Source organism: Topomyia yanbarensis, chromosome 1 (assembly GCF_030247195.1).
Source record: "Topomyia yanbarensis strain Yona2022 chromosome 1, ASM3024719v1, whole genome shotgun sequence".
NCBI lineage: Eukaryota > Metazoa > Arthropoda > Insecta > Diptera > Culicidae > Topomyia > Topomyia yanbarensis.
In genome coordinates this window covers 113,179,115-113,190,832 of record NC_080670.1, presented here as the reverse complement: position 1 = coordinate 113,190,832, position 11,718 = coordinate 113,179,115, and the positions used below count along the sequence as shown (strand labels likewise).

The window sequence follows — 11,718 nt, the reverse complement described above, 5'->3', positions numbered from 1 at the left end:
GTTCATTCAAGTCTAAGACAAGACGTGACAATCGGCTTCTGCCGAAATCTTCCGAACAGTGTTGCTGTTTTTATTAATGAAAATATAGTCTTGTTAATTTATTTTATGCCGACAAAATTTTGCGTCTTTTATTCACTATATTGATGAAGGACACGTTTTTTCCATGTCATGGTTGTTTAGTAAGGTTTGACGAAGCCATTTTCTGAATAATTTTAGATTACAGTGTGATTTCTGTCTTATTTTTGTTAAAGTTGATCAACCACGTATACGGTAAATGCATGATAAATACTTGTTTCACTTTGCCGCGCAATTTCAGTTCAATTTAGTCGTTTTTACTTTTTTAACGATAATAATTTTATTTGTCAAAAGTAATGACAATCTTTTCCTATAAATATAGCAACACTGCAAAACATAATTTCGATATCCCTGCAGTAACATTACGTACGGTGCAAAACGTCAGAATCTACCAATCAGGAGCTGGAACATTCTGACATAAAATTGGAACAAAAACGGCCCCCCTTATTGTCACGTCTTGTCTTAGATTCAAGTTAAGTGTCTGACAAACGGTTGTTAAATATAATTCATGTAGAATTTAAGTTTGCATCAACTTGAATATTATCTTATTTCCTATAAAAGTCATGCAAAAATATGTTGATTTTTAAATGGAAGAACATAGGTATCTAAATGATTTAAAGATTGTTTTTGGTTCATTAAATATTTTTTTATTTGAATTTAACTGAATACATTCTGTAAAAAAAGAAAGAATGCGTATGTTAATATTATACAAATTTTACATATATTACAATTAACAAATATTATTAACACCTAACCATCGCTTCCTCCAAGTTAAAAAATCATCTTCTGTAAAGTCATGGACCATCGATTTCGTTTCCTGCAAATACAAGCTTATATATAAATAATGCAAGCAAACATTTTCAGCATTTACTTACCATCCAAAATCTTCCAAATATGTTTATAAAACTTACAATTAGGTATTTCCGCTTGTTTTGAGACTGATTGTGGAACAGTGAAATTATAATGGACTTCACACTAAATGTTTCCAAAGTTGTCAAAAACATGGTTTTCATGGGCACAACATTTATGATTTAATATGCCGACACTTAAAATTTAAATGTGATGACAGTCGAACAAGCCATCGGGTGGCACACTTATATTTTAAGTCTACTATTTTGTTAAAGACCAAAAGGAAAGTTATTGAGTCTTCAGCGTGATTTTAAACTTAAAACTTATGTGTCGAATCTCTTCGAAAGAAAGTGTACCTTATTTATAGTGATGAGCAAAACATTTCTGATTCAATACGCTGACTTTTAACATTTAATTGTGATAACACTTAATGCTGCCGCATTTGTCAAAACCATGGATTCCATGGGCAAAACATTTATGATTTAATACCCTGACACTTAAAATTTAAATTTTATGACAGTCAATCATATCATTGCGCGGCACACTTAAATTATAAGTGTAATTCTATTAAAGGGCAAAGGGAAAGTTCTTGAATTCTCAGTGTGGCTTGAAACTTGAAACTTATGTGTGAAATCTCTTTGAAAATATGTGTAGATTATTTGCAGTGTACTATACTCAAAATCTGAATAATTATCTACTCATAATCTGAGTAATAATAACCCATGTTTTATTTTTGTTACTGTTATATTGTACTCAAAATATAAGTATAAATTACTCAATTTTTGGTTTCGCCTAATTGAAATCGTACTCAAAATCTGAGTAATAATTACTCACGTTTTAATTTTGTTACCGCTTTATTTTACTCAAAATATAAGTAAAAATTACTCAATTTTTGGTTTCGTTTGATTGATATCGTACTCAAAATCTGAGTTAAAATTACTCAAATTGAGGATCGGATAAAATAATATTAAACTCAACAATAAGTAATAATTACTCAGTTTTTGGTTAAAATGGATTTACTCAAATTAGAGTAATCATGGAAATACTCAATATGTGGGTTGTTCCACTTTATCTGAAATTGAGTGATTCTACTCATTTTTGAGTTATTTTTCACGAGCGTGTAGGGTTTTGACGTCTTACACGCAACGCAAACAACATTGCACGCACCGCAAAAACATTGCACGCAACCAGAGATGCCAGGTACTTTTTTCAAATGTCTGCAATAATAATTTTAAAAGTCTGGGAAGAACAAAAATGTCAGGAAAGCTAATGTAATCAAAAGCCTTTTCATTCAAAAATCTGTAAATATCTGCAACCAAACTAAAAAATCTGCAAATATCTGCAACCAAACTAAAAAATCTGCAAATATCTGCGTCATCGAAGAAATCTGCAGCTTAAATTAAAAGTCTGCGAATTTGCAGACTTGTCTGCAAATCTGGAATCTCTGCACGCAACGCAAAATACATTATGAATTTCTATTTTGATGGAAATATATGCATTTAATTTCGCTGATTTTTAAAAATGCATCACAAGTGATCTGCCCCTAGAGTAATACTCTAAAAATGCCCTGAAGATTAGGTAAAAGTCAACGAAAAAAAAACAAACATTCCCTAAAATTTAATTATAAATATTCCGGAAACCTTTAAAATTTTATAGATTGCGAATGTATCTGTCTGAGATGTTGCCTTCTTATAAATATGCATTCTTCTTTGGAATTTTTCGTAGAATGTTATTTTAATCTACATGAAGTTTCTCTGAACATACTCTTGGAGTTTTATTGATTTTTATTATCACTAATATTTGCTTACAGTAATAGTGCATTGAAGACGCCTTCAGTTTTTTAAAATTCACTTCGTATTAAAAATTTATATATGAATTAGACTTCTTTGGAACAAGAGCAAACCAATGGAAATTATTTTAGAATTTCATTGATTCAAATACAATAAATACAATGAAATGGATTTGCCTTCTTTAAAATTTTCGTAGTATATTTTTGAAATGTTGTTAATTTTAAATTAAATTACGGCCTTCTTTGATATCGCCTTCTTTTTAGCATAAGCTGTTTTCTGGACCTTCGATTGATATTGATTTCAAATAAAATATGCATAAGAATTAGTTTTTTTTTAAATTCATTAACATGAGCAGCGAGCAAAGAGAAACTGTGAAGGAAACCAAACAAATATTTGAGTAGCAACATAGTTCTAAATGCAAATGTTCTCAAAGTACTTCAGATTTCAATAGTATAACAAATTGCCGAGAAAAAGTACGTTCCGGAAAATGGTATTCCGGGAAATGGTACATTCCGGAAAATAGTATTCCGTGAAATGGTACATTCCGGGAAACGATATTCCGGTAAATGGGACATTCCGGGAAATGATATTGCAGGAAATAGTACATTCCGGGAAATGGTTTTCCGGGAAATGACATTTCGGGAAATGGTATTCCGGGAAACGACATACAATCTAAAGCTTATTATTTCTATTGCTATCATTAACATAAGGTTGGCCGAAATATTTTTACAAATTGAGTGAATTACGTAATACTTGTGATTGAACTATTATCTGATATTGTAAATATTTGGAGTACTTATGCAAATAGAAATAATAAATTTATGTTCTAGATATTTACAAGAGAAGGGTTCCTAACACATTACAATATATCGCAACAATTTCACATAAGGTCTATTTACTGTTTTGTTAATAAGCGAAACCATTTCAGATATTGTTTAACATTCGAACCATTAACATACATGTACAATATCACATATGGTTACAGTACTGGATATTGTTCTTTTATAATTTAACCATTCAATTCGTCGTTACTATTGGGGATATTGTAGAACTACCTAAGTAACCATAAGCATTAAGCTATTGCACTATATTGGCTATACATTTGCACTAATGTTGCATTGAAATTCCATTACAGCATTAACAACGCAATAAAGCTCTATATTAGCATCAATAATGCATAACTGCACAGCCGACATATAGCATTATAGCTTGCTCTATATGCGCATATAAAGCTGATATAACGCGTACATGCTTCAAGGATCTTTAAAGCATGTAAGCTTTACAAGTGCATTTAATGCCATTATAGAGCAAATAAAAAGCTGACATAATGCTATTGTAATGCTGTGGGTTTATTTGTTATGCAACTCTTCTGGAAGATTATATTCGGCATATTTTATTTCAATCGAACATATGCAATATAGTCCAGGAAGCAAACGCAGCGCACTTACCGTGAAGGACGAGGCAAGGTACCTCAGTTCGAGACTTACTAAAGGTAATTTTCGTAAACATTCATATCATGTGAGAACGAAAACCCATTATTCATTACAATGCATTAGAGCCTAGGGGCAGATCACTTGTGATGCATTTTCAAAAATCAGCGAAATTAAATGCAATTATTTCCATCAAAACAGAAACTCATAATGTATTTTGCGTTGCGTGCAATGTTTTTGTGCTGCGTGCAATGTTGTTTGCGTTGCGTGTAAGACGTCAAAGCCCTACAGAAAAACTAGCCCTACAGAAAAACTAGCCCTACATTTAACAAAACGTCGAACAAAGTGGATCAGCGTAGGACGTTTGTTAAACAAACTTTTCTGCGAGGCAGTGCAAAGCTAATGCAAAAATGTAAATTAAATGATTTTTTTTTTCAATTTGATGCAAATTTGTTATACATTCTTAGAGTGATCTGCCCCTAGATTAGAGCAGAGTCAATTACGGTTTTAAACAGAATATTTTATTTTAATTTTTTTTCTTTTTGCTCATCATACCGAAAGGAAACATAAGAAATGGTTTTAAAACCGTGGCGGACAATGACAACCAACTGAAGCTTTTTAATAGCATTAGTAGTGTCAATATAAGGCTTTCAAATTTGACATTTGTGCGTTTTTGCTAATTACTCTGTCTTCCTCTAGCGGTCCAAAATTGGTTGGTTACCCTATAGGTTTATTGTTTGGACTATGTGACAAATGGTTTTTAACTATGCGGGTGTACCGATGTTTCCAAAAATGCCGATTTTTTTATACCGATGCATACCGATTTTGTGTATAATTAAACTTCTTAGTATGAAATATGGTTAATAAGGTGTTTTAGTGTATCTTTTCGAAAAGTTCCATGTTTCATCATTTGGTTAGAATTCTGTCTGGTTTCTGTCAAAACACTGGCTCAAGTTCAACAACCAATTACGACTGAACCCAGAACACATATTTAAAAATAATTATAATTTAACATTATAATTTGTAAGAATAAAGTTCATACCGATAAATACCGATTTTTTATTCAAATGGGATTTTCGATTGATTGACACCGGTGTAGTGGATTGCACTGGTTTTGCACTTTCTAGTAGAAGTGTCAATGGAACATACCCAGTTTTCTGCACTTCTGCTAAAGTGCAAAAACGGTGCAGTTTCAATGAACTCCAAAAGTTATACCGATACTATATGAAATGATCTGACAACGCTACTCTGGGCGGACCTTTAAACTAAAGACGCTGAATCCCTCTGGATAAAGACTCGCCATCTCTATCTTATTCTTCTTATTTATATGTAAGTGTCATTCCAATCGAGCACGAGACTTGTCAAAAACAATCAATCCGAAGAAATTCGTTTCGAATCCTTCTGGAACGAGGGCCATTGACAGGTCTCGTGCTCGATTGGAATAATACTGACAGATAAATGGCAAACAAACGATTGACGTGTCGAGTCTTTATCCAGAAGGATTCAGCCAGGGTGGCCAGACCTACCGATTTATCGGTAGTCCTACCGATTTTGGTCTTCCCTACCGATTCACAGACGACCAAGGTAAAACTACCGATATTTTCTTATCCCTACCGAAAACTACCGATTTTTATTGATTTTGGACACATCTTACTCAACATTTAATTTTGAGTTGGATTTGGTCTGAGATGTGTTTTCAGTATTTTACAATTCTATGTCAACACTACGTTTTTGGAACAATAACCCGGCCTACCGATAAACTTTTAGTGACTTTACCGATATTAGGGAATTCTATCTGGCCACCCTGGATTCAGCGTCGTTACTTTAAACATAAACAAAACCTTTGTTAGTTACCTGTTAAATGAATGCAAATGTCGTTTAAGTGGTCTTTCTGGGAGTCCTAAGAGTTCCAGTATTTCATGTTCAATTTCGTGCTGATCATCACTGGTCATTGATGTATCAATTATAGTCTGTCCAATGCCATCATCCACGTAAAATCCAGAGAGTCCACAAAGCACATAGACAATGTCAATTAACACAAAAATGGCAATACAGGCGTAGCGCATTATATCTAAGATTGATGCCTTTTTTATATTAGTACTAACACTGTCAATTTCTGAGTTGAACCAACATTCAGATTATCTTAAATTGCGTAAAATTGTTAACGCTGACTGAAACTAATTCAAAAATGAAATATGCGCTTCTCGCACACACTACACGGAAAAATAAAACAAGCCGCAGAATAAGTTCTTTTAACTTAAATTTAGGTAGTTTTGAGTCTTGCGTCGCTTTCGCACTTATTAGTGTTGTCAAAAACAAAGAGAGAGATTCGACTCAGTCGAAGCCTTCCATGGAATAAGGTACTTTTGAGTTGTTTGAGGTATACTCAAAATTAGGTGGATTCAACTTAAATTTAGGCATATATAATTCAAGGTTGAGTATAAAAAACCTGTCAATGAGTTGTGGTTTTTGCCGTGGCGAAAGGGAAACTACCTTGAACACGGTTTACCTAATTTTACCTTATCCCAGTGCCCCAAAAATCGTGCGAATCGAGCTCCAATATGGCGCTTGTATTTGACGTTCCCATCGTGAGCCATTAGAGCGAAAGAGAGGGTGATTCGATTTTGCGTTTGTGCCAAGAGGGTGAATGTTTTGACGTTTCTTTGAAAAATGAGTGAAGCCAACATAAGCTGGCTTTCTGGCTCGGCTAGTTGTCAAAAATGACAGCGAACGCGCTTTAAGCAACATTCACATCGCTACGAGCCAATGTTGTTAACTCGACCTGAAACTTATCGAATACAAACAAACTTCATTTTGATGTGCTTAACTAGTGCTCAGGTGATAAAAGCGTTCGGATTTTGTGGAGAAGAAGCGATGTAAGAGAAAGCGTAATTTCTCATATATTATTATTAATTACTTGTTTTGAATCCAACTTTTAAACAGTGTTATACAGTTCATGTGAACAGACCTTGAACATTTGAATCGTACACGGTTAAATAAAACAACCTGCAGAATAAGTTCTTTTAACTTACTTTTGAGTTGTGCGTCGCTTTCGCACTTATTAGTGTTGTCAAAAACAAAAAGAGAGATTCGACTCAGTCGAGGTCTTCCGTGGAAGAAGGTACTTTTGAGTTGTTTGGGGTGAACTCAAAATTAGGTAAATTCAACTTAAATTTGAGTATAAAAAACCTATCAATGAGTTGTAATTTTTGCCGTGGTTAAATGGAAACTACCTTCAACACGGTTTACCTAATTTTAAGTTCCCCCCCCAGTAAACGAAATGGCGGCTAGGCGTGTTAAAATACATGCTGGCGAGCGGTAGGCTATTGAAACATTGTTCTAGGCAACCCGCCGTAACTCGCCAGCAACCCACCTTGATAGTGTGGGCCACGATACCACGAGATTGAGTCAAAGGAACTCAATTTTAGGTAGTTTTTCGTTTCCGTGTAACTAGCGCTACTGGCATTTGGTGGCAGCTTCAGGCAACAAACAGTTTTCACGCTTTCTGTTGATTTTGTTCTCGGAAACTGCTCAGTGTGTGCATCGCGAGGTAAGATTGATTCTTTCTTGAATATTAATATTGATATTAATATTATTAATAATATTAATATCAACATTCCAATCAAACAATCAACGGCATTCACAATGGCTAATATTTATTAGCCAATTAACTACTTTTATTCGCTTTGTCGTTTCAGTTCTAATTCTTTGCCCTTGGAAAATTTTAATTTCTCCGCTTCCGCTACCTCACTTGCTGGTGAACGACGTGGCATCGTGGGAAAACCGGTCGTATTGTTGGGTAAGAAATCAACATTTATTTCGTGATAATTAATTTCATTGCTCCTTAAACTGCTTTTTTAGCGAAAACTTCCCTGGCGGAACCAGGCAACCCGTGGAAGACATGTCCCTAAATCAATATCAAGGTTAACTACACTTGAAGCGCAGAATCATACGGTGAAATTACGCTTCAATAGGTAGGATGCACTAAGAAGTTTTTTTCTTCTTTTTTGGTGGTAGAAAATAATTTGCTTACAGGTAACATCCCAGCTGCTCAAATTGGTGCCAATAATCTGATGGACAAACAAGCTAGAAAATATGTTTATTTTCTTGGTAGAATAGGACATATTGCCGTACGTAGAAGTACTTGGGCCTGCTAGGCGAACCATTCGTACTGATGTGACTCCAGCACCCGAATTGTGCAAAATAAATGTAGTGGTCACATGGAAGTAAATCCGTTCTTGCAAAAAACGTATTTGGCGGAGAAGGTAGTCTTGACGAAAATTAAACCGGGGAGCGCTAGAAAAACCTTAAGTTTCGCATCAATGCAAATCAAGACAGAGCGGTTAATTTGAAAATTATTGTGGTTCAAGGAAATCATGTTCCAAACTGTGTACAGTTGGAGGAACTGAAGGGATTCAATGGAATAGATTCCCAGGTAATGATCACATCACTTTCAGGATACTGCGACGTCCGTGGGAATACACTTGATCCACGTTACTGCCAACGATCAGCCTATCAACGGTTCGCCATTCTCTTGTAACGTGTTTGACGTTTCGCGTGTGTCGGTTGGTTCATCACAGCACTTCACTGGGAGTTCCGTTAACCTTTAGTATGGATGCTGCTGGCGCTGGTGCGTTTGAATTGGTTGTGTCTACAGATATCATCACCGTTAAAGCTGAAGTCATAGTTTGTGTCAGAACACTGCACGACGCAACATTCGATCCCCAAATTTGTGAGCCACATTTCGACAACATCAGCTTCAATACTTCGGTCAAACGGGCGGGAAAAAACGAGCAGGAAAACAAATATATTCTACTGCCGCGCCATCTACATGTGAATGTTGAAAATAAAGTGTGAAGTCTGCAGGAAAAAATGAAATGCTTGAAAAAAATTTAAAAAATTCCCGCCGAGTTCGTGAAGTGAGCCGGAAAAATACAACAAGGTGGAGACATTGGTTAGTGGGCGGAGCATAAAAACAAAAACAATATTTTTTCCCGCTAGGTTCATGAAGTGAGCCGGAAAAAAACAACAAGGTGGAGACTTATTGGTTAGTGGGCGGAGCATAAAAACAAAAACAATATTTTTTCCTGCTAGGTTCGTGAAGTAAGCGGGTAAAACGACAGAGTGGATTGTGAGCTGAGCAAAAATTAAAAAAAATATCCCCCCCACGGTTCGTGAAGTGAGCTGGAACAAAAAGACAAAACTGGATCAACTTGTGGTGGATGGATCAAATAAATTGTTATATTTGCAGAAAAAACAGGATAAATTTTATGATGGGATCCTCACTGCAAAACGAGTAAACGATTATGTTGAACATGCAGCGTTGCTAAGTCGCTTATTTCGTTGCATATGCCATTCCACACTCATTCCTGAATGATTCTGGGCGACTTCAGAGGCGTCTGTGTACAACAGTTTTTACGAGGCTCATATTGTTATAAGATTGATAGGCATTATTCACATATTATTTTGATTTATTTTTATTACCGATAATTTGATTGAATTAAATATTTAATCTTTTATCACTATTTTGTGTAGTATACCCAAGTAACCATAAGCATTAATTCATTGCACTATATTAGCTATACATTTGCACTAATGTTGCATTGAAACTCCATTACAGCATTAACAATGCAATAAAGCTCTATATTAGCATCAATAATGTATAACTGCACAACCGACATATAGCATTATCGCTTGCTCTATATGCGTATATAAAGCTGATATAACGCGTACATGCTTCAAGGATCTTTAAAGCATGTAAGCTTTACAAGTGCATTTAATGCCATTATAGAGCAAATAAAAAACCGATATAATGCTATTTTAATGCTGTGGGTTTATTTGTTATGCAACTCTTCTTGAAGATTATATTCGGCATATTTTATTTCAATCGAACATATGCAATATAGTCAGGGAGCAAACGCAGCGCACTTACCGTGAAGGACGAGGTAAGGTACCTCAGTTGGAGACCTACTAAAGGTAATTTTCGTAAAACATTCATATCATATCAGAACGAAAAACCATTATGGATATTCATTAGAATGCATTAGAAGAAAGTCAATTACAGTTTTAAACAGAACAATTTATTTTAATTTTTTTTTCTTTTTGCTCATCATAACGAAAGGAAATATAAGAAATGGTTTTAAAATCATGGCGAACAATGACAATCAGCCGAAGCTCTTTTATAGCATTAGTAGTGCTAGTATAAGGCTTTAAAATTTGACATTTGTGCGCTGGAGCTATATAATAGCATTAGTACTGCAGAAACGAGCTGTCAATCTCTGCGCAGTAATAGCACTATATTTCGCCTTTTCTGGCATAATATCAGCATTATATAAGTATTTAGGGCTTCACAGCTCTATAAGACTGCATTATATGTGGATCTAAAGCAGATATTAGGCTACGATATAATGCTTATTGGTTACTTGGGTAATCATGACACACTGGTTCTGTGAAGGGAATTGTTAACTTAAAAGAAAGTGTTTTCCTGAAACCTTTTCCTACACCTCTGGTTACTAATATGCTTTAACCCACATGAATTATCTGTATGAATAATCTCTGTTGTACGACATTCAACCGTCTACGCTATTCCCCTGAATATATAGCTAGCTAATGTGAGCTTTTCTATTCAAAAAATTGATTGTCGTACTTAGCTTTAAACTACCTATATTGACTTTAATTGGGTTTATACTATCTATCTGGACTTATACAATACATATCTGTGTTATACAAAAAAAGTTTTAGACTTATTAAATTATCTTTCGCTGCATCCAGTTTTCTGATTCAGGCTCCATAATCGTTATCTTAGTTTCACGTCTTGGCCATCTTGAAGATTGGAGAAGTTTTGGCTTCCATTTTGTTCAAAAATAGAAGGCACGCTGATATAACTCGTGGGTGTACGTTTTTTCCTTGAAATTCTTCGAGGAAGCTAGGGTACGTCTTGCCGTATCACTTGGCTGATCCGAAAAATGTTTATATGAGTACCTATTAGTCTCATCTGACTTCTAGCAATCACGTTGTATTCACATAGAAGGTGGGGTCAAAATAGTAATCTGCAATATTTTCAATTATGCGTTTAATTATGTGAAGAAAATTTTGTTTTAGTTGCAAGTAAAGAAATTTAATTTTCATTTTGCTGTATATGGATTTTTTTTCTATTTGAGTAGTCCAACTGAAGACCTTAGGTGCTCGAAGGAGCCCCCGTCACAAACACCCTGAAATACCAGATGAAACGGGAAATGTTACCCACTATAACTCTACTTAAAAGTGTGACTTCAATGGTTAATTTTAAGTGTGAAATTCAGACGCTAGAAGCCAATCAATAAAATTTATGACTATCGCATCCTGAAACCTTCTAACGTTATTGAAGAAATCTATATATATATATATATATATATATATATATATATATATATATATATATATATATATATATATATATATATATATATATATATATATATATATATATATATATATATATATATATATATATATATATATATATATATATATATATATATATATATATATATATATATATATATATATATATATATATATATATATATATATAT

At 34.2% G+C, this 11,718-nt stretch overlaps 1 long non-coding RNA gene across 1 annotated transcript; it reads left to right on the top strand.

Annotated features, from left to right (window-relative positions):
• The first annotated feature begins 7,581 nt into the window (after positions 1-7,581).
• On the top strand, positions 7,582-11,477 carry LOC131679076 (uncharacterized). Its single transcript, XR_009303799.1, has 5 exons — positions 7,582-7,694; positions 7,843-7,943; positions 8,006-8,118; positions 8,180-9,177; positions 9,239-11,477. It is a non-coding gene; the product is annotated as an uncharacterized LOC131679076 (long non-coding RNA).
• Positions 11,478-11,718: the final 241 nt, after the last annotated feature.